The sequence below is a fragment of the Ischnura elegans genome, chromosome 2 (genome assembly GCF_921293095.1).
Source record: "Ischnura elegans chromosome 2, ioIscEleg1.1, whole genome shotgun sequence".
Lineage (NCBI taxonomy): Eukaryota > Metazoa > Arthropoda > Insecta > Odonata > Coenagrionidae > Ischnura > Ischnura elegans.
This window is the reverse complement of record NC_060247.1, coordinates 109350087-109375082: the sequence shown is the minus strand read 5'-3', so window position 1 is coordinate 109375082 and position 24996 is coordinate 109350087. Positions and strand designations below refer to the sequence as shown.

General features: G+C 37.4%; 1 protein-coding gene across 1 annotated transcript in view; it reads left to right on the top strand.

Annotated features, from left to right (window-relative positions):
• Nucleotides 1-9702: 9702 nt before the first annotated feature.
• LOC124153232 (protein glass-like) overlaps nucleotides 9703-24996 on the top strand; it is a 70475-nt gene continuing 55181 nt past the window's right edge. The window contains exon 1 of the mRNA XM_046526330.1: nucleotides 9703-10668. The gene's annotated coding sequence lies outside the window, so the exon portion shown is untranslated. The remainder of the gene's footprint in view (nucleotides 10669-24996) is intronic.

Sequence of the window (24996 nt, the reverse complement as noted above, 5' to 3'; positions counted from 1 at the left end):
CATCTTCGTCAGAGGTCATAGAAGTAGATAATGTTGCTCATTATGCGTATTAGTTCCTTTGTTTTGCTGACGCATATGAGTCACGCGGACTCATATTTAAAAAAACAAATAAACACCTCTTTTCCAAAAAAAGCACAATTTGCTGAAATTAACGCATTTTAGGCATTCAGAAGCATCTTCATGCCACCATACTTTAAAATGGCCTGTTTTGAGTGATGTGCAATCAAACTTTATCCTCTATCTGTTATTGCTGAACTTCAATTCTCGCCTTTAAATGTGGACTTCTCAGTCAAAGTACCGCAGACGTACCTATCTAATATCAGATAGTTTAAATGGTTATTTTTTTAAATAATTTCTTTTAATAATTTTAATAAGTTCTTTTTAATAATTTCTCCAAAGTTGTTGAGAAGTCAGTATTACGTATTCGTGACCTAAATCATTAAGCAGGAGAGACATTGTGAGCAGTATAAAAGCCCATGAAAAAATTAATTTAAACCTTGCGTATGGCGGGCGTTGAAGTCACTCCGCGACGGAACTATTTCAAGCAGGCAGAGAAACGAACTTCGTTAAATATTTATTCATAAAAACTGGGTATGCTTAAGCCATATAGGTGTGGATAAACTGTGGAATTAGCAAATGACTCGCATGAGTGGGATGAAATTGTATTGAACATTGAATTGAATAGAATAAATTAGAAACGAGCCGACTGACACGCAAATGGATATTATAAAGCCCTGATCGTATGATATCGCCTTTATTAAACTCAGAAAATTCATGAAAAATGAGGTAATTTGACATTTTCAAGTAAAATTTAGGGCATCTGACCCTAGTTCCGAGGATAATCGTATGTTCTACTTCATTGAAGGTGATGTAAACCAATCTTCGAAACCATATTCTTGTAAAATATAACTCTCCGGAGAAAAACAAAGCGACCCTTTTGTTGAGAAAAAAAAATTGTTTCCGTTAAGTTGTGATCCAATACTTTCCGGATGCGGATGAAAAAATCCGTGTCGTGGGAAGATCACGCGCACGCAAATTGATTTCCGTTCCCGCATGTAAATCGAAGATCCAAAACTCAGTGGGGAGGATTTGAGCGCACGCCCATAGTAGGTAGGTTCTGTATTCGCCGTGTGTGGCGCGAAGCGAAGACAGGGAAGAGGTTGGCAGGGGAACCGGAGGTTGTTTTTGTGGCCCAGTAGGGACAGGAGCGCACGAAATCGAATAAGATAGATCCCGCCAAATTTCACCCCGGTCTTTCGGCAGTTTTTAAGCAATACAATCACAGGTATGTAAAAAAAACTCCATTAGATGTTTATAAATACATAGAAGCTATCCCAAATGCCTACTTCAATTCAGTGGCTACTTTTTCTCTACCTTACGCTTGCATGTACTTCCGGCCTTTCCAGTGAAAAGTTACCGAGGTTGTTTATTTTTCATTTCAACATGGATTTTCACAAAGTTAAAGCCTAATCGATCGATTTCATTAGAAACGCTAGTATGGCGATGAAGGCTAAATTAAACCGGACTGCCTGCATCAAATCACCCGGACTGCCTGCCTGCATCTGCCTCGCTTAACATCTTCTTTAACAGCAAATGCCTTGAGCTTGGAATCATACCGTCCTACGTCAACATTACAACAAGGAGCACGTCGGCAGCGGGGAAACTTTCCATCCAGTCGGCGAGATGACTGTGGGTGAAGAAAGAACCGCAATTATGGTATTTATGGGACTGTCTGAGTAATAAATACTGTGCTTGAAAATGACGCCTCAGCGTTGAAACGCGTCGTACCAATAAAAATTTCCAGTGAAAAGTTACCGAGGTTGTTTATTTTTCATTACAACATAGATTCTTACAAAGTTAAAGCCGAATCGATTGATTTAATTTTTAAAAATGTTGTCTCCGTTAAGTTGCAATCCAATACTCTCTCGATGCGAAGGAAAAATTTTTGTCGCAGAAAAATCGCATGCATGCAGGTTAACTTCCACCCCTACGAGTAAATCGAGGTTCCAAAACGCACGAGGTAGTAGTTGAGCGCGCGAGCTTATCGACTAACACGCCGAGTGCAGAACAAAACGAAGATAATGCGCTGGACAGGGGGTGGCTGTAGGGAACCAGGGTTTGGGTCTTGGGGCCCTTGAAGAGGGTGCGAATCAAAGCAGATAAAGTAGATGCCTTCCGTCCAAAGTTTTCCTCCGTTGCTTCTGCAGTTTTTATGTCATTGATTCATAACAATCCAAATAAACAGACTTCATTCAACGCAAAACCGTTTATAAAAATTGAATTTTTCTTTCTTTTGGATGACAATCATGGCAAAGAATTAACATACATTTAAAGATTAAAATTGAATAACAAGACGCGTGGCAAGAAAATGGTCCTTATTAAAGCTCTGACTGCATGGAAACTTGCTTATGCACACAAATTTGTTTTCTAATTGAAAAATGAGGCAATTTGTAATTTTCAGTGCAATTTTTTTTTATTTCGCTGTAGTTCTGAAGACGTTTCTCATAATTCAGAAAGTCACGTCTATTAGACGTAGAATTCACTCAAAAACAAAGGTGACTGGTTCCTCTTCACGAAAAATTATTGATAATTATTCAATAAAATTTTGGAAAAATAGGGTAAGTTTTTATTTATAGTAACATTTATTGGACCCAACCACCGCAGTTCCTAAGATATAACACAGAATAACTTTACCGATTATGACGTATATTTTATCTTCAAAACCATGGTCTTGCAAAATATGTTGCACCACATTAAAAAAAGGCATTAATTTTTTGCGAGAAAAAGTGTACGTTTCGTGAGGCTACGTTTCAAGATTCTCCGGATGCGAATACAAAAAATGCACGCAAATCGGCTTCCGTTACCGTGGATGAATGGAGGACCCGATACGCCAGAGGGAAGATTGGAGCGATCGCCCTAAACATATACACGCCTCGTGTGGAGCGACTGCTGGAGAGGAGTAGTAAGTGGGAACCAGCGAACGGCTTAAGTGGCAGAGAATAAATCGAAAAAATTCAAAATATTTAGACCTGATATCTGACGGCCGAATTTTTCCACAGGCATGTCATTGAGTTACGGTCGCGTTATTTTTTACTCATTGAGTAACAGACGCACAAAAAGACCCTTTTCACTGTTTATGAGTATATCATTAATTTTTTTAGTAGGATTATGATTTTTTGTAAGATCATGTTAATCATGTGTTATTATCTAAATAATAAAAATGGCAACTGATGTTTCATTCATTAAATAATTATGTTTTAGATTTTATTGTTCCATTAATAAATCGATATTTCATTACCCTAACCAGATTGTGTCGTACATTCTAATTTGTTTCAAAATAATAATACAATATTTCAAGTGTTAGCTAAATAAAATATTTTTACGAGCTTAATACTGTTTTTAATGGCTATAATGAAAGCCATGGATGTGCATTCACGTATTTTGTAGGTTTTGTATTCGCATTGTGTACCATCCACGGGGTAGGAGGGGCAGTGGGAATCTATAAGACGTCCATGATAAAATATAATCTTCCACCACGTCAAGTCTGAAACGATTCGATACATTGAGGATGTATGTGTGGCCTATGAGGTGTAGGAGCGCACAAAATCAAACCATATTGAGCAAGTGTCTTCTAGCCAAATTTGGTCCCGGTCGCTTTAATGATTAAATGACTGAATCACTGAAAGAAAACTAAGCTACGTTCTATACTTATAGTATTCTCTATTTAGGTGATGATTACGATACGACATTGATATATGGCATAACTGAGTACAATGACATAGAATAACAAATTAATTGCCAAGAAAATGGGTAGGACGAAATCGTGGCCGCACGAAAACCTATTTTAGGCGCAACAAACTCGTGAAAAATGTGTGCATTCACATTCTCCGATGCATTAAATAGCGATCGAACCCGATTACAAAAATAAGCGTCGTTATCTGCGTAATCTTCGTTGAAGAAAAACTTTTCCAAAAACTTGGTCGTGCAATATGAACATCACGCGAGCAATCCTTTTCTTAAGATTAAAAAAAAATACTTGCTCCATTACGTTACGATTCAAGACTCCCAGGATGCGAATTTTTTAAAAAATGCTTATGACAGGAATATCGTCGCACGCAAATTGACTTCCGTTCCCGCGGATGAATCAAGGATCCAATACGCTACGGGGGAATAAATCGAGCGAGCGCGCGTAGTGGATAGGTTCTGTATTCGCCGTGTGTGGCGCGAAGACGGGGCCGTTTGCTAGTTGGGGGAGGAGGAACCCGGAGGATGGTTTTTGTGGCTGATGAGAGGGGCTCACGAAGTCAGGCTGTCTCCTGGATGGGAGGGGGGGCGTTGGGCGAGGGGGTCACTTCCTCGGGGCCCCCCCTCTCCAGTTCCTGTCTCGGGTTACGCGCTCTCTTCGGGGAAGGGAGCAAAAGGGGATGGGAGGGATGGAAAGCATGAATGGCGGAGCGAGGGAGGGGGGGAATGGGGGAGGAAGGGAGGATGTAATGAGACGTCAAGAGTGGAGGAAAGAGGAGATCCTTGAGTGAAGAGCAATTAACTTCTACACTACAAACAACACCTCACAATTTTAACTCGGCATAGCGATCAGATTCTCCATCGAATTAAAAGTTTTGTTCGTCCGCTCGGAGTTAAAACTTTTATTAGTCACTTGGACGAATAACCAGGATTCTATGAAGCCTGTGAGCCAAAATTTTTTAATTAATTGGAAGTCGATTCTTTATATCTTTTATTTATATTAAAAGATAAATTTTATTGTGCTTATTAAGTGTATTTTATGATAGTCATTACTACTTATGCAAATGATTCTATTTTTTCATTCATGGGTTATTACCTAAATGATAAAAAATGGCTAATGATGATTTATTTCTAAATAATTATGAATTAAATTTTATTGTTCCATTTATAAATATATATTCTATTACCCTCACCATATTTTATAGTAAATTTCAATTTTTTTGCAGAAGGATATGATCGCAGTGTCAGAAATAGAGTATTTATTTAATATTACGATCATTTGATTCGATTATTGATTTATGGAAATCTTCATTGCCTTACCTTCACTTTTAACTTGTAAGGTTGTTTCGCAGAAAGCCTGCCGATACTTCAAGACAATATTTTTTTGTACGGTCGGAATTAAGTATTGGTTTTTAGTTCCGAAGCTTCAGTGGAACCGCATTAACGTTTCGTACCAATTGTTATATGAACGAATGATGGATAAGTTCATTTTTATAATAGATAAATAGGAGAGAATGGTGGAGAAACCTGAAAACACGCATGGAGGGGACGAAGAGACGAGGAAAGGAAAAGGCGATGACAAATTTGAGGGGAGGAAAGTAAAAAGAAGAAAAGAGTCCAAATAGGAAACCAATTAATCATTTCTAAGTTAATACACAGCCTCACAAGATTTTTCTAGGATTAAAATGATACTGAACAAAATGGACTAAATATTATCCAGTGAATATTTCTCTCAATTCAATTGATAATCTGGATGAAATGCAGACTAATTTTGATATTTGACTTGTACGGATCTCACATAAGAAATCTGTATTTTTTTAAACAATGGTAACGTAAATTTTGGGTGTCCATTAAATGTAAAGCGCGTGAATTAAACACAACTTCGACCAATAGTGAACGAAATTGAACTTAGTGATGTGATGAAATAATATTGAGGAGCTATGGATAAGATGAATGAAGGAAACTAGGCAGTGTGATGAAAGAGGGCTGCAGGTTATGTTGAGACATATTTGAAATTGCCGCTGCACGTGCGAATGAAGGAAAACGAAGGAAGGAGGAGCAGTTATTAGCTTCTTCCATGGGAGCATTTCAAGCCGATCTTTCCTGTGATTTAGAAATACAGTCTGCTAACATGAAATACCCATAAAGTAAAATGGGATACCGTTTGGTATAATTAAAGCGTGTTGCGTGTTCGGCGGTGAAATTCAAATTAAATAGCATGGGAAAAGAATAGTCATAGGTCCGTGGTTGAATTCCGTTCCATGGGAATTTTTCCAATGGCAATAAAGACTAAATAAGAGATATTTCAATTAAAAATCAATGTCAAAAAATAAAATGATGGTCCATTGTATCACTTTCGCAAGTTTGAATATTAGTTGAGTTTAAAGAAACCTGATATTACAAATTAACGTAAATAAATAGCACATTGAGGTAATAAGGAATTTTGAAAAGTTAGTAATTAGTTGAAATAAAGTCCGAAAATATTTATAAAATGGTTGTCCAGCTATAAAATTTTCCTAGATCGTATTTGCGTGAAACTCCTTTTGCATTTAGGCCATACGATTTAAAAATAAAATTGAATCGTTATCCGCATATGCCTCTGAAACGCATAAACGATAACGCTAAATGAAAACAGAAATAAAAAAATCATCGATTTTCTGTTAAGAATACTTTCCCAATAGTAGAAATATCTGAAAGATATTTGGTTCTCAAGGAAATAATTCGCTTGGGAAAGTAACAAGACAGGTAACTCTTGATTTTTCACAAAAATAACGCTTTCTTGGCGTCCTACTTTGAGTAAGAATTTATGAAGTAAGAATAAATTCCATATTAATAGCTTGACCAGTGGGATTACATTGATAAAACTATTTATAGTATACTAATCATTATATTTCGATCTCACCTAAAAGGAAAATTTTCAGGACCAAACCAATTTACTCCCTTATTAATTAGGACTTGCCGTTAAATTACCAAATATATCATAAATTAAGGTATTATGAGTATTGAAAAGATTTAAGTGGAAGCTAAAGAGTAATATTTGACATTCAAGGGATTCCATTACGCGTCAACTTCAGTTATAACGATCACCCCATGACGTATGCTTAAGGTCACCGGGAAAGTTCGAAAAAAAAATACTTCAGAAGATCGTGAAAACTTGGAGCCCCGTGGAACCGGATTTGATGGTTTCATTCAAGAGTGCTGTTGACGGCGTCCCACTGATGGGCCAAAGGAAAACGACTCAAAAATGTCACAAATGCCGATCACCAGAAAGATCCTTTTCCACGATAGAAAAACTATCGAATGTCATCAAGAAAGGAATACCATCTTTCCAATAATTTCGAGAAAAACATGAGCGGCATTCTCTAGGTTAAACATATCCTTCGGAGAAAACTAAACACAAAGTAAATAAAATCAACTGAAGAGGTCGCATCCAACTCGCTCGACCGGTCTTCCTAGGTGACGAATTACTAGTTCAAACTTATACTCCCATCTTGAAATTTTCAGGGCACGTACGTTACGCTCTTGTATAAATTTTCTTTGAAAATTTGTAGGCGTTGATACAGCTGGAATAATGGCAAATGTTCACAAAGATACAATTTAAATACCCCAAAAATTACAAGATGATAACGCAAGTGTAAAATGAGAATTGGTTTTTTTAATTTCTGTAGAGTGATCAGAATTTTTCTTTTGTCTAATTTTTTTGGTTTAGTAACTTTTTTTCCTACTTTAACATTTTTGGTTAGAAATGATAAATACGTTTCAACGATGCAGGCAAAATACGGCTGGTCAACAGGGAGTAATGAGTCTTCCTAAGAATCAGTGGCGTAACTATGCGGGGAGATGAGGGGCTAGATCGATCCCGTCCCCCCAAAGCCTCAGAGAAATAGAAAAGTTATTTAAAATTATTTTCTAGTTTTGAAATTTAATAAATTTAACTGCTTAAAGTTAAATTTGTTGGGACAAAATGATGTAAAATGTATATCCAGGAATGTCATTTCTCAATAATGTTTCCGATTTGCGTGGGGGTCGCCACCCCAGGCCATCCCATCCCCCCCAAAGCATATTCCTAGTTACGAACTGCTAAGAATTGTATGCAATTATTATTGAACCGAAGCAATAGAGAGATAAAAAACATCACAACTACAACTTAGTTGAAAAATAAATTTCAAGCTCCCATCCCGCTATGGATTAGGTAAGTTTGTATACTTGAGGTCCTCAACTTCGAATGAATTGTTCACTGTTTAAGAATGCCTCAAGTATCTCCCCTGAGTGTTTTTGTATTGGTAAAATACCTCTCTTGAGTAGCATGTAATTCAATTTATCAAACAATATCATGTTAATTTTGTCACGCCTAATTACTCGTCCAAATGGTGTCATAGTATAAATCTCTGTAGAAATTTGTCGTTAGAGCGTGCAATATATTAGTGACAAGAAACTAATTTGGATGAATACTATTTTTAGATTCATAGTATTTCTATCCAGGTTGAAGGGGCATAAGCGAAGCCTGAGGCTGGAAACCACTTTGATATAATGAGAAATGCTTGAAATTCATGCTTAAACACCTGCAACCTAGCATGACTATACAACGCGGAATAGAACCCGAAAGACAAGCTTCTTCCAATCCAGTCCCTCATTGTCTTCTACCTTTCACGCTATTATTCTCATCATATCTTATCATATTAATAGGCATTTGAATTAGACTGAATGGGAAAATTTATCTGTTGTATACTACCAGAGTTACTCATTAAAATCAACACGAAATTGTCTCGAAAATAACGCAAGAAACTACCATAGATCGAAGTTAAACAGTCAATTTAAGTGAACAGAGCTGATATTTATACCTTAAATGTTTATGAAAATGGAAATACCCACTTGCGAATAATGTTCCATTGCTCAAGAACTCATTGAATGCGTCATTGTTAAGGCAACTAACGATCTCCCTGTGGTCTGTTCGATCTAAAGCGATGCATAAAATTCCCTTTAATATTCGCTGACCAGCTCAAGCCATTTCGTCAGGTTACACTTCCACTGAACTTAATTCTAATGAGTCGAATAACTTCGAATTCGTTTCTCCAATTAATTGCTTTGGAAATATACATTTTTGGAATTATGCGTTTATATGCATTTTTTACCCTCGTTGAAGCAATACATAACTATGTAGATCCCAATGAAAATTAAGAATAGAGATAATAAATAAAATTAGTTCTCATGGAGCTGTTGGCATACCACCAAAAAGGTCTCGAAGAAAAAGAGATTAAAAGTATAGGATTGCCACTGATAAAAATGAAATCTCTTCAATTTCTTTGGTAAAATTAATGATTGAAGGCTATACATCGAAGAATTTACGTACTTTGAAGATGTTTGTTACATATAGAAACTGTGGTGAGAATACTAAGTAGTACTCTTTTAACATGTTTAGCCTCTAGTTGAGTTATTCGGCCAAAAACCCCAGAAAAGATGACGTGGCTTCCAAAAATTGTATTCATACCCCATTAATCGCTTAATCAAGTATTGATTATTTTCTCGAAATCGGTAATCGCTGGAGGCAATGGTTACCCGATTCATACCAGTAATGAAATGCATGGAGGATAAGAGAGGTTTAGTGGCCAATGGGAGTGAATGGGGAGGTAGTCGCGGGGGTGCAAACAAGGAGAGAGAGAGACCCCTGACGGGGGGTGAGGGTGGGACTCGCGGACAAGGGGTTAGGGTAAGGTGGGGGGGGGGAGTACACTCCGCGTGTCGCCGCTGCTCCCCGCGTCACGTGACTGCGGAAGTGACGCTCGTTTCCGCGCCACTGGCCTAATCGGATCGGCAGCCGAAGTGCACGCCGGGAACAACGAGGGACCTGTGCTGACGAGAGAGAGAGAGAGAGAGAAGGAGGGGGGAGGGGGCGTGGGTGGGTGTTGTTGATCGTCCTTTCTCCTCTGTCCCCGCAAACCCTAAGCAGGGAATCCTCCCCACCTCCCTCCCACGTACCCCTCCCACTGTCTAAACGCAAAGCTTTCGACACCACCACCACCACCGCCTCTCAACCCAATCCCTCATGTTTTTTTCTCCCTACCCTTCCGATCCTCCCTTCCCCCATCCCAACCACATCCCATCCTCGCTCACCCCTTCCCACCGGCCGAAAAACCCTTCACCCCACCCCACAGATCTACCCGCAACCCTCCAACCCCTCCCGATTGGTACCCCGCTTCTCTCCCCGCCCACAAACACCAGGAGACCCGCGGAGGACTCCGAAGACGTCGTTCAGTCTCCTCCAAAAACCCCTCCGGAGTGACGGACGGCACACACCCGTCCAGAAGGCCTCCGTTGCCCTCCACTTTGTGTGTGTCTACCTTTTCCCTCTTTTCAGCGCATATCGGCCGGAGGGACCGGGTTCGACCCCTTTCCAGCCTGGTGTCGGGATCAGGACACCTCACGCGCCCGATGTGGGACGGACGTCGGCGAGGATCGCATACCGGCCGGGGGAACGCCCAACTCTCTGCGACCGCCTCCGAAAAACTTGTCGCCGTCAAGGTGTAATATTTCGAGTGGCGGTTGAAGTGACCGACGTTCGAATCCGGGACCGGGGCATATAGTCGCCCCCACGTCTTGGCAAACTCTTCCCAGGGCAGTGGTGTTTTTCTTGCTCTTGTTAACCGCCGTCCGGAGGATTTCGCAGTTGTCACGCACTGTTTTTCGTGGAAGGCCCGGTCGATCATACATTCCACACGGAGGATCGTGACCCATTTGCGTACGGTGTTTCAACGTCCTCGCTTTTTGGCATGGTGCATCAAAGGGGAGAGGAGTGGTGAAAAGTGATTGAGAGTTATGACGAAAGGTGGAAATAATATGGAACGGTTTCCCCAGTCCAGATAGTGACAGGTGGGAGGAGACACCTTTTGTCGTGTTGGATCTCTTCTTCGCTGGAGACTCGAACCGGTAAGAGCATAAAGGATTATGTCGGAAGATATATCCTCCAAAAGTTTAACCCCTACATCTGTCTTAAGTTAAAATGTGATAGCAGATATTTTTTCTCTAGACCACTTGTAATTATATACATGTATCCTCTAACTTCTTGTAGTTTGGCCAATAATGTTAAGTTAATGATTAATTACTATTTCTTTTAGCAAACGTTAATAATTATTAAAATAAACACAAAGAGGTTTCAGAAATTTCTCTTTTCTCCCCTAAATACAAACGCAGAATGTAATTCATGTTTGTCAGTACATTTATTTCTATTAATAATTTATTCACTATCACTATTTATAATTAATTAATAATTTTTAAAAATTGCAACCATCCTCCAAGAAGTGAAAAAATATGGCTTCATTATAATGTTGGAGCCTTTCCGGCTTTTTATCACCTTTAAAGGACTGCTGGGCAGCGGTACTCCATTGGCCTTAGACAATATTAAACCTTTCTTAGGCTTAATAACTACGGACGAGTCTGAGGTAGGGAATAACCCGCAGGCACGTGCAAGGTGCAGAAATCCTAATTTTTCATCCTCATCACCTTCCGTTTGCACCTGCAGATGACTCAAAATGGTGTATTGTTGGCTAGTAATTATCATTACTTATAAATTTATTTTTAATCACAATGTCAAAAAAGTTATTAGAATTAGATACATCATTATTTCAAAAAAATTAAGCATCGAGACATTTAAAATTTTGAAAATTTAAGGGAACACCACTACCAATAAATTTGCTGTAACCCAATATTCTGAGACTGAGGCTGCATGGAGCCATTCGCCCTAAGTACCGTATCAGCCAATTACATTAAAACATTGCCATAGACACTTTATGCACACGTATATTTATGTAGGGAAAAAGACTGGGTGAGAGGGGCTGGCAAGTGGCTCCATGGTCTCGTATGAGAAGGCTAGTCACGGTTATTTCCTAAAATATGTCTACGGCGAACACCTTAGTATTTGGATATCGACTATAGCATCGCGACAGTGGCGCGATCCGAAAAACCACGGTGCCTCAAGGGATTGTAGGTCTGGCAGCTTATACCACCTAGAGTATACTCTAAGCTCACCATAAATCTTCAAGGAAAGGGAGCATAGCCTTGGAGGCTTTATGAAACAATGTGTCGAGAATTCTGTGGATCCTGGTTCGAATCCAGGTCATGCAGAATGATTTTCCTCTGTGGTATTCCCGCAAATATTTGTTCTCATTACATTCGTCCTGAGGACTATAGAAGGTTACGTCTTCCATTCTTCATTGTCTTTTAAAAAAAAACCGTTCACTCAGTAGACATCCCAGGAGGACTTCACTATCAATGATCATCGGAAAACCTTACGACTTAAAACTTGATTAAGGAGTAGATATTTATTAAACATACATGCAATTTAAATACAGTCATTTCCTTCTGCTCAAGTTTCTCTTCAACATTTTGAGTACAACTACACGTTATTTCATAATTATTTGAACACGAAAAAGTCATCCATTCCAAAATTTATTAGCTATAGGGGAATTGCTTTGCACTTTTCGCCATCAATGACTCATCGACCACCATAAGAGTTAAGTTTGCAGCATTCTTGGAAAAATTCATGGTAAAATATTGATATACAACATTATAGAGAGGGATTTGTATTGCTATATACTTATAGGTATGCTAGCATGAATTTTTGGAATCACCCCAGTCTTCTTCCAACCGAAATATATCTTACCCTTTTAGTTCACAATATGTCCGATTGTATTTATAATCATATCTTCTAATCGTTTGGAGTTTGACCGGTATTTTTAGAATTAAAGATTAAATTACTATTTCTTTTAAACGTTTCCATATACTAAGGTAATCATCATTCCCTTTCAAACTATCCTTATATGGTGCATGTAAACCTACATAAAATGGACGAATACTAAATGATATTTTAAAGGAAAACTATGGTATCATTTTAATGAAAGTAAACGGGACATATTCAGTCTCAGATGATTGAACCTGCTGACGGGTCCGTAACTTCTTCAATTGGTCGAAAAAATAAGTATTGTGGGTTGCTTAAGAATAAACCCATAGGATGATTTTACTTGCTGTACTTGCAGCTATCCTTGAAACATTCACCGCCAAACGCAAGTTAGGGGAAACACGCCGTCATCTCTCCCCTATAAAAAGCATGCATTTACTTTTCTCAATTAACTTGAATTCATTAATTGGTAAATTTTGTAATTCTGGTGAATAATGACATTCATTAATTTAAAAAGGCATTAGAATTCAATTTGTTCTCACCTTAAAAAGCAGAAATATGCAGGTAATTCTTGCGTGATATTCGAATATATGACGAACAATGAATTAAAACTTTTCTTATTTTGAAAGCCTCGATCGTTGGAGAGCAAAAGAGGAAACTTAAAGTACGAACATAGAGCACTAAAATGTGCTTTTATAGTAGTCACAAAATGAGTCTTTTAAATTACGTCGTATTAATTAGAAAGGTATAATTCGATAAAATTCGTTCATAAAATTCGTAACAATGGAAAGATCAAAATTCAAGCAAGAGGTAAGATGTTAAGCAGAATAAAACGCATCATTTTTGGATAAGCCTTCCATGACAGGATGGTATGCCTATATCATTCTTTGGCTGTTATTTCATGCTACAGTGTTTATAAGTAGACAAAGGCTGAGTTCTATCAAAAATCCGATTTTTTATAATAGGCCTTCTTCTAAGACCTTCGCTCATTTATTTATTAGGTGTAATGCAATCTGATCCGCAAAACCCCACTTTAGACAATAGGTCATATTTGTCAGTCACACGAAAAAATATATTTTTTTCCAATCCAAATAATACTAATATATTATAATCTCTGACACACTGCGCTCTTTTCCATCCTTGTTAGTCAATATCTGAAGACAGTATAGATATGTATTATCATATCACTGTCCAAAAATTCTAATATTGGTTTGACGCAGCTCTCCATTCATTTTTCTGAAAGCTAATCTGTACGCATATTCGCATTTCTTCTCTTTCACATCCTTATTCAACTGTTCCAAGTATTTTATCCGAGGTCTTTCTTTCCTCTTCTTCCCATCTATTTGTCCCGCCACGAATGCCTTCCTCAGGTCATCATATCTCGAGATATGGCGGATTAGGTTTCGTTCATTTCGTCTTCCTATTAAGGTTTTCACTGGGGTTCTATTCTCTCCTACTCCTCTAAAGACTTCCACATGACTTACTCGATTGATCCATTAAATCCTCATCATACTCCTTTAGCAATAAATTTCGTTAGCGTCCACTCTTGATTACTCCGATGCCGTCATTATCCGGGCCTCACTTCCATATAGAAGCATACTCCAAATTTAATTTCTCTTGATAAGTGTATGAAACCAAAATGATTCTCCAAAGTATTTGTCTGAAACATCAGCTCAGTTAGTGATTTAGTTCATGTCCTAATAGGAAAATTATCCATTAAGCAGTAAGATTTGAAATGATAATATTAAAATTATAAGTTACGCAATAACTGAAAAAAAATACGAATAAACAATATTCTCATATTCCCATCTGAAAGCACGTAAGAAGAAATGAAAATATATAATGCTTTAAAAATCTATAGACATACGGGACCATGCCATAATCGTGTGAATCCCTAATTCATAAAAATGCCATATTTACAATGCTAAATGAACGGAATGATATACTGCCTTTTCCCCATGGAGACCATTTGACCTACCTTAACTAGAGAGATACAGCCCTACATGTAATGGAGAGGAATTATAAGAAATGCTAAATTTACAGGAATAAAGCATACAAAATATCGATACCAAGGTCAAAAATTAAAATAAAATCAAAGAAAAATATATAAAAGCCATGAAGAGTTGATTCATAGATCAAGACTTTCATTTTCAAAGCTCCGTATCCCCAGCGCAGAATATCCAGAATTTCGGAAGCACCCATGTGCACTGCACTAGTCTGGTTTCGATATTTTTTTAAGTACGCTGATGGGTTAAGATTTTTTCATCAAAATATTAGCAACAATCATCAAATATGCTATCTGTGATATGCATCAATGTGCATCTCTGATAAATCAATCGCTATTTTAAGGAAATTATAATCCTTAGAAAAAGAAAGGGGAATACATAAAAACGACTATTTTTTATTGGTATCGGAGGATTACGAAAACCGAAAGTGAAATGCAAAGAGAGAGAATTCCACTTTCAGGGAAAATTGAAGTGGATAGGAATTTATATTAAACGTTTGAGAATTAGCTTCAGAGAAAAGAGTACGTCCTGTGCAACATAATTTTCCCCACATTTTATTTGGAAATAGTATGACAAGAACTACTTAAACACTTTTCATTCACGTTAACTTTTTATATGGTAAACACGGTGCCTCTAATCTTCGTCTGAAGGTTAGCTCTTTCTTAGGAAAAAGGAACCGTTATTGATTTACGCAAGAAAAAATCCTGTTAAGGCTATCAAAGATTTATAATTTCAACTTTATAGAAAAAGTAATCCATTACCGAAACTAATGACAATGAAGGCATTTGACTCAATTAGATATTGGCACTGTAATTAGATTCTTCACTTCATCTTAAATCCAGAGATATATTAAAATCTTGATAATACTTCTTGGAATTCATTTTAAAATCTTATACACTGTTAAATAATATAAATTTCCCTTCAATCTTACTTAAAACATATAATTTCCTTAATTCAGAGAATCAATCTCTCCTATGGCAATGAAAAATTTATGAAGAGATGGTATGCAATAAATGAAATCGTATTACTGTTTTATGAGGTCCTTAACCATCGACTAACCATATTTTTATGATAATTTCCTCCCAAATACACTATATTTACATAGGAAAGAGAAGCTTTCAACTCCAATTTCCACCGAAAAAGTGATAATGGATCTCAAGGGCTATGATTTTGCGGACACAAGATCTGAACTCATTCTTTTGTGTTGAATAGCCGTTAACAGAAAACGAAAAGGTGAAAATCTCTTGGGTTTTACGCGTGGACAAGAGTTTTCCGTATCTTTCGTCAACGTTTCGACGAGTGATTCTCCCTCCTTGATGAAGACGGACTAGCCGCTGGAAAATCGATGAAGTATAAGGAAAATATGAAGAGCCTGGTTTGAGACACCAGAGATATTCACCAAAAGCATTATTTCACGCAAGTCCCCTTACAAGCATCGAATCGTTCAAGTCTTTCTTGTTTTTCCAATTACATCCAAAGCATATCATTTTGGTAAAATCCTCTCAATCATTCATTCAGTTTTTCTTTGACGGGTCTCAATACGTGAATATGTTTTCAATCAATATCTATACTCTCCAAATTTCTCAATGATTCACTTTAAACGGAACATCTAAAAGTTCCCATTATATTGTCATCGTTATCAGAAAGCAAGAAGTTCCCTTGCTTTCTATAAGCCATTTCCTTAAAATCTTAAAATCTACCCTTAGCAAAAGACCTTACTTCTTCTGGCGTCTTCTATAACACGACTCTATTCTGTCTCCCGCTACGATACTTCATCATTCGCAATGGTAAAACACAATTGTTCTTGATTCGCACGATACATTTCATCCCTCATCCCATGGAAGAGAATTATTCAACATCTTTACATTGTTGCAGTCCATGCTTGGCGTTAGCGCCGTTATTTACTCTAAAAAACAATTTTCGATTAAATGAGTCTTTTTTATCTTCCTAATGTAAAAGACAGCTTCACTGCGCGAATGAGAAGTGCCCGGATAAACTATCTGAACATTCAAACACAAGCCAATATAACGCTCGTTTCCAACACCTTCAAACACAATTTGTGCAATCTAATATGCATCGCTAGGAAATTCAGCCACTTTCAATGAGAGATGGACTCATCACATTATAATTGCAGTTAAATTCACATTATAAAACTTTTTCCATGGATTTTCTATTTCCCAAATCAAATGCTTAAACAAATAACCTTGAAACATCATTTCATTTAATTTACCTAACGTTTTTCTCCACACTTGGAGATTTTCTCCTCATATTTTTCCCAAAAGATTCTTCCATAAAAATTAAACCTTTAAACTACACTTAAAGAGAATGTTAAATATTTCAGGCAAAGCAATTGTAATCCTCAGCAAAGAGCGGTGGTTAGGACCGAGAAACTAAGGAAATTCCATTTGCAAGAAAGTATGGAAATATATTCATGTAATTGTGCCCATCCGGCTGTCGATCAAACTAATTGAGCTTCCCATGTCCCAATTGTTAATAGTTACATTCCGACATATGTATCAGCTGTTATAGCAATGCTTTTCTATGCGCATAGAAAAGCATTGCGGATTATAACTAAAATATAAATACCGCTACTACAAAAGCTTATATGAGGTAAGATATATCTCAGAAATCATAAAAAAAGTAGGCAATTAAACTTCTTAGTCTCGGAATAATTTGTAAATATGAGCTAAAGATGGAGTTAAAATATGTATATTCCATTAAAGTAACACTAAAATCAATTCAAAAAGTAAGACTAATGCCGATTTAAAAAAATGCGTTCATCAGCTAATCTGCATGCAATGTAGCCTAGCTTTAAATTTTAACCCACATAGGATTAACATGTAAAACCAATCTTTCAATAATATTTACGAAATTTTGGCATAAAAAATGACGCGTCAATATTGCTTTCAAATTTTCTTTCATTACGATAAATGATTTTTCCATAGAAATACTAAATGGTTCAATGCATAAGAGAATTGTGGATAAAATAAATTCGGCTTGCAGCATACCTAACTTTATGGAAATTGCATTTATAAGCCGAAAGCACTTTCAAGGCTGAGATGGTGATCCTAGTCAATGCGTAAAATAATGCGGATAGAGAAGAAAATAAAAATATCGATTCGACAAATACAAAGATGCGTCGAATGGTTACAACTGATTGTGAGATGAAAATGGAGCATTCGCGTTTTTGTATGTCGTTTTCGATCTACCAGCAACATCAATACTGTGCATGAAATAAAAGAACGTAGATCGAATGAAAATAACACCACAAACAACTGGTAATACTCTTCATGGAAAATTATACTCGTCGAATAAACTGAATTCCACAGAGGATTGTCTCTTCAATTTTTACATTAGCAAAAGACACTGGCAAAAGGGATAATTTTTTCATCAATAATAAAAATGGAATTCACATTTTTCCGGTGAAATAAAGGATGAAACCCACCTCGTCTTCCTGGCGGGTTGAAATTTCCTCCCTGCCGACACTTCGATAGCTTACTTTTCTGCCGTCCTCAGTGAATTGGTGACTCGCTGATTGACTATAATGTCGAAACATTGGCATAAAGCCAAATGTAACGCCACTGTAGGCCCGAGAGAATTGCATCCACTTAAGTAATACAATTTAAAAAATTTTTAAACTCAGATTTTGTTTTGAATCGCAAAGTCACGGTGGAACATTATTGATGAACTAAGAGCCTAACAGCTGCTATTCGCGTTCCCGTCCTCGGCGTCAAGATAGGAAAAGGCGCTTATTGGCTTCTTCGAATTCAGACGATACTGGCAAATATAATCCCCCGTAACATGTAATAGCCTTCCTTTTTGCCTTTCTGTGGTAAAGAAATCACTGATTGGCAGATTCCATTAACAGCATTATTAGAGATAGCTCCCGTGGACTACTAGAATTAAATTAGCCAATTCGTTTGTTTTGAGAGATTTTTCTTCCATTGAAGTTAGGGCATATGATGAAGAAGAGGTATCAGGTTTTGAATTAAGTCCATTTTTAAGGTTTTGTATAACAAAAAATTCATTTTTACACAGTACTAAGGCGCGGGGGGGTGGTAGTCTAATGAATAGAGCGCCTCTGGCCGAAGGGCTCCGTGTTCATATTCCGGGTGAAGTAATCCTTCAACCCCTATAATTCTCGAAGCGCGAGGTGGCTTAGTGAAGAAAACTAGCCCTTCTACCCTAAATTAGTCAATTCACACGTCTATGGATCAATTGGATATGGAGGAGCTCCCTGCCCTCAACTTTCCACACTAGTCTTTTGATTAAAGCAATGGACAGACTTAGAAAAAATATTTCACCCTTAAGAAATTGCTTTTTTCAATGCGGACCACAGCTTCTGTATATTCCGTAGCCAACCTGAGCGCATACTCCTATGCTAAAGGATTCGGTGGATGGAATGAAAAGATAATAATATAATATTAATAATAATAATATGTATATGATAATAATAATAGATATGTTTCGAAGAAGAAGGAAATTTTCCTCATTAATAGATTTTCCCACAAGTCTATCATGAAGAAACGCGAAAGTTGTCCCCCCTTCTCAAGAGTTGTTGACGTCATTACAGTTCCTGTTCATTACCCTCTGTATCATTCGGGGTGAACTTCTTAGCTTACTCTTGAGATCCCGCCACTGAATAACTAAAGAGAATTAACCCGATTCCACGTCAAGGGTCGAATTCATCGCACAAGGGTCCTAACACCGTCTTCCTCCTCCCGTTTTCCTGCAACGATAAGCCCCACGCTAAGCCACGAAGGAAACGCTCCGAGCCGCAAAATAGCGGCGTCGGAAAAGGGTGAGGGAGGACCGCACGCTCTCCTCGAGTGCGTTGTCGAGAGGCTCGTCAGCTGTTCATTTGAGGGGACGTCCTGTGGTCAGCGGGAGATGCGAGAGACACTCTGCTCTCTCGGAAAAGTCTCGTAGGACGGGCGTCCGGAGAGTGCAAGTTGATCCCCGGAGCCGGTTTTCGGTCCCACAAGACAGACCTCCATAATCCATCCCTTTCTCCCCATAGCCGGGTGGTTGATACGACAATATCACACCATAGATAATGGGCTCGTTCACTGTTTTTTTTATTGTCAATTTTGAGAGAGTTCAAAAAGTAGAGAGACAGGTGAAGACAGTGACTGCGTAGTGATTAGTGCTACACAGTCACTGTCCACACGTTCGAGTTAAGCATAATAGTACTCTGCTGTACTAGTCTCGACGAGTAAAACAGGCCTTATGGGCGCTGGTGACGACACGAACTCTTGCTGAGCATATCACCGCTTATCTGCTATTCTGAGCTGTTCAACGAAGAGAAGAGTGCTTTAACGTCAATATCCGCATGTACGAGTAGAGCGAAATAGTCGACTTATGCATAAACCTATTTCGATTTGTTAACCAGACTTAAAAGACTGATGTGTTAATTCCACTGGACAGTGACTCTGAAGTGAGCAGTGCTTCACGGTCACTGTCCATACTTACGATTTGACTATAACAGTACTCTGCTACAGTAGTTAATTTCGACGTGTGAACCAGGTTCACACTTTTGCATATAAGTTGATGACGTCACTAACTCCTTCCGAGCGCGTCGCACCTTCTCTAATACTCTGCGGAATACTGCGAATATAATAGTGCTTCATAGTCACTATCCACACGTAACAGCGGCGGGAAATAGTCAACTGCTATAGAAAGCTATTTCGAGGTGTTAATATGACTAGAACCTTTCTCATAAAAGTTGATGGCGTCACGAACTCATTCCGAGCGCGTCGCCGCTACCCTGCCGAGAACTGAAAAGAGCTGCTTCACAGCCACTGCCACACGTATCTGTGGAGCGAAATAGTCGACTTTTATTGAAATCTATTTCGACGCCTTAACCAGGCTTCACAACTCCACGCACCACTTCGCATATAAGTTGATGACGTCACGTTCTTGCCGAGTGTATCGTCGCTTCTTCTCGGCCTCGCATATAGGGCGCGAGGTCGTATTTCTCACTCATGCTAGCGATTCCTTCTTCGATGAGCAAGCGGTTCCTCGAACGGTGAACAAGGTAATGAACAGGAAGTGTAATGGCATCACCAACTCATGAGAAGTGGGCGGCAATTTCCGCATTAATTCGTTTTAATATAGTGAGAGAATCGCTGAATGTAACAGACTTATTTCTTAGTCACAACTTAATATTCCCTTCCATCCACCGAATTCTTTAATGACTTGCGACTACGGGAGATAAGCGACCTCATTGAGTAGGCAGATACAATAATCGAATAGTATATTCAAAATTATTCTTTAACATGGTCTACTAAATTTCCTCGACACCAAAAGAAGGATTTTGTGTTTGACGAGTCACGGCGCTGATGTATTCACGGTCTCTCCACCGGATTTATACGGCGGCTATTAACGTTTCGGCGCCTAACTCTGACACAGTCGCCAGGTCTAATAATGACCAGGGATCATGGTTAGGCTCCTAAACAACGACAGCCACCGCCTCAGTAACCCGTTGGAGAACCAGGTCAAGAATTCATCTGCCTCAACATTGATAAATACAATCCGATGAAGAGGAACAACTTGGGACTCGAAATTGCGAATATCAAGCACAAACTTATTCGGTTGAAAAGAAGCCTCCCTAAATAAAATTCAAAAACATGAAAATTAAGTGCATGGGAATTAAAAAAAAACAAGGCATAAAGTAAATGTTATGTATCTGTTCTATTATCGAAGTCAGAAGATATTTAAATTTCTACCAAAACTTCCCTTCGTCAAAAATGGAATTTCTTTACAATGGAGATTTGAAATTTTGAAATGCATGCCAAGAACTCAAATTATATACTTGGCTATTCCTACCCCATTATAATGTGAAGAATAATGTATAAATAACTGTAATAGTCTAACGGAAATTTTTGCACAATTCTTTCATTAATGACGTCAAGTATATGGAACAAACCACAGCACAACTTCATCAACCAAGGTTGAATTAGTAAAAAATTTAAAGAAGCCCTACCAACCATATGGTCGCTGTACATTGGAGAATTTTAGATGCCCCACAGTCTAACTAAATGATGAATTATAATTTATAATATATCTTCATTAATACGTTATTCATATTTTTACGAAAGTGATGGAATACAAACTACCTTGAAGTTCAGGAAGAAATTCTTACACTTCCTATAGAATATCTCCATTTTCATTGTTTTGGCGACTGTAAATGTATAACTTGATCCAGTGGTCGACTACAATTAAAGGTGAAATCCTGGATTTACATAAAAATGGTAATCGCAGAAGGAACTCTTGAGATTTTGTTAAGAATAGTTTAGAAGATTTTAGTTTTTTTTCTGTTTTCCCTGACTATTGATTTTCCAAAAAGAATTTATTCTATTTCATTAGATTTGATCATTTCTGTGCCAATTATTAAGATAAACAAACAATCTGCTGAATATTCGATTGCAGAGAAGAGTTTCATTTTTCATGTACCAAATTTTAGTTTTCCCCGATATTCCTATGGTATTTAGAGAGCGAAAAGAGGAGCTTTAACCAAAGTAATGAAATTTAGAATTAATCTTTATATATTTGGTTACCATTCATTCTCAGGAATATATGCATAACAATACGCTAATAATTCACTGGCTTGGTCCATCCAATGTTATTTGCCATTTACCAAAGCCAAGCTCCATAAAGAGAGAGAGCATTTATAAATTTTGAAACTTTCGACGGTTTACAGGATAACAGCGGAAACTCCATGGATTAACTTCCATCTCCAAATTTTCATCCTTAATTCATTCATATAATATAAAAATATTTCTTGATGAACATGATGTAAACTAAATAATATCGGAAATATAGCTTTTTGAAGTCATTTAGTTACCGTGAGAATTGCACAGGGCATCAATTAAAATAAAAAGGATTATTAACCACCGGTTTTTATCAATCGTATTTTAAGTTACCCAATGGAGGGAAAACAACTTGGCATGCCTATTACAAATATCATGTTTACTGCTAAAAAGAAAGTAAAGGATGGCTACGACTTCTTGGTTATTTCCTTCAAAGAGGATTAATTAGACCATTGATATAAAGAATAATTAAAATGCTTAGCGTCAATCCACCAGAACTGCATTTACACAAATGGCGAAATGTGCAAAAAAATATCTACTCCTCAAAGGAGTACAAAAGAAAGCCAGGGCTTCATTCTTCTCTCCCAAGCCGCAAAGAGTTTGATTTTCTTGATAGTCTGATAGCCATTTTAAGTTTTGGTTAGATAATCCCATGGTATTTACATAGCAGACAGTGAACCTGTTCCAAAAATTTAAGTAAATTTTACCATGCACAAAAATTGTAATTGTATTCTCTCCACGTAGGAAATTCCCAAGGCATCGAGAAATCTAAAATTTTGTGCACATAAAAACCTCAAACCGTGAATCCACCCGTATCACATTCACGCAAAGGTTGACAGTTATAATGGAATGCATTTTACGTAAACCATATAAGGTATTGTTGGGACGTTGAACGTTTCAATTTCAACAGAGACATCACCAAATATTATTGGAAACATTGAGATTTTCTTATCTCAATTTTTAACGATGATTAATGTCATTGAGTGTAATTCTCAAAGAATTAGATGCAAAATTTGTTGGTCAACGTTTCGGTTTATTTTTATACCTTTTTCATGGCTACGAATAAATATGATTGCATTCATTTGACACATAAAGGTATAAAAGATTTTAACAACGTCTTTTACAATAATAAAATAATAAAAAAGAATTCGATTGTAAATTACTTAAAAATAAGAGACAAGAATTTTGCCAAAATCCTTGTCTCTTCTAAACCTTTTTACCTTCTTTCAATTTATTTACGTTTTCTTTACGTTTATGATTTACCTTCTTCAGTCATACTCCTGAAGAAGGTAATTCATAAACGTAAACCATAAAAGGTATTTTCGGGTCGTCGCGACGAGAAATTGTGAGATGAAACTGTTGAAATTACTAAGTATTATTGGAAACATTGATATTTTTCCTTTTTCAATTTTTAACGTAGATTAATACTAATTAACGTCAAATTAAGTTGGCCAAAATATTTTGAATTTAACTCTTTAAAAAAACTTAACTCCATTACAATACCTGACATTTGATACATTGACTTTCAAGTAGATGTAAATGGCATCAATGGCTCCGGAAAGCACAAAATCGAGACAGACGGCACGTAAAGCGCCGATTTCAATCCTGAATCAGCCCCGGAATCTTTTCCATATGTGCGCTGCTTTCCCACAATATCACCCGCCCACGTAAAAACAGGGAAACCTTATTGAATTTACTTCGCTCGATGCAGAGGGTGTAAGCAGTTTAGCGAGAGGCGGCCTTTCTTTCCCTCGCACCGTCATCGCAAGACGTCACTCACGGAGAGGCTCGACTTTTTACTTTCTTTATCCGATTTCTTTTGAATGGGATTTCTCCGCTCCTGCCTCCCGCCCACCCTACCTACTCTTCCCTCCCTCCGCAACCCTTAAATACATATCTAGCGACCAGTGAACAACGGATTGGGAGTGGCTAGGAATAGGGTTCACCTATAAGCACCGCATTCACTAGAGACACGAAGGAAGCGGCCTAATTCTATTCCGCTCGGTTGAAATACTCATTAATCCTGCTTAAGAAGGTTCCGCCGCGAATGCGTGGATCGAAACAAGAACTTAATTATGTCTTTTCGTAAATGTTACTTTTCAAATTTGGTCTCACGTTTGGCATCCTCCGATGCTAAAAAATAAAGTTAAGAAAAATATATGCATAGCAAGCGGGTTGGTCCAAAATAATATATTTTTAAACTCACATAATTCTTGCATTTTTAAACAGCTATATCGCCATTCTTAAATATATTACTGCTTTTTATTCCATAAGTCAGATGAATTTTTTGAAATTCAACTTCAAAATTGATTTGCGAATAAATGAAAATAAATTATTGCGTTGGAGTGAATATATGTTTTCATCACATAATTATAATGCTCTGCAGAAGCATGTTACTGTAACTTTTCAAAGCAGCATTTATATCCTGCCCGCGATCCAAATTCTTTGGAATACAAATACCCTTATAAGTGTCCACACAGACATTTATATTAGTAGTCGAACAATGGGAAACACAAAGTTGTACTCCGAAATTCAGGCACAGTTTGAAGAGGGTATTTAATAATTTTGATGACAATCATACGCAGTCACTCCATTTATCGGCGAATGTTTTAGAGGCTCAACCAAGGATGGGTTATTGATTAGAAATACTCAATTCTATTTTTCGTACAAATATTTGATCAAAGCTTTCCACAATTACTACTCGTGTACATTAATTTGCATAATTTGGGCTAGATTCATTTGGATTAGTTGATGGCTATTTTTCTCAATTAACACTCTCTATACCACCACTCCAATTTCATTTTTGGAAGAAATTATTAAAGTTTAATTAATAATTTAATCTTTTAAAATGCTGTATAAATGAAGATAAATCAATCTGATTTGTTTTCATTCAATCCCAAAGAGGCTATGCTAAATTTCAATATTTTTGCACGAAAAAGGTACGCATATAGAGGCGATAGAAATAATACTTTTCCACAATCTA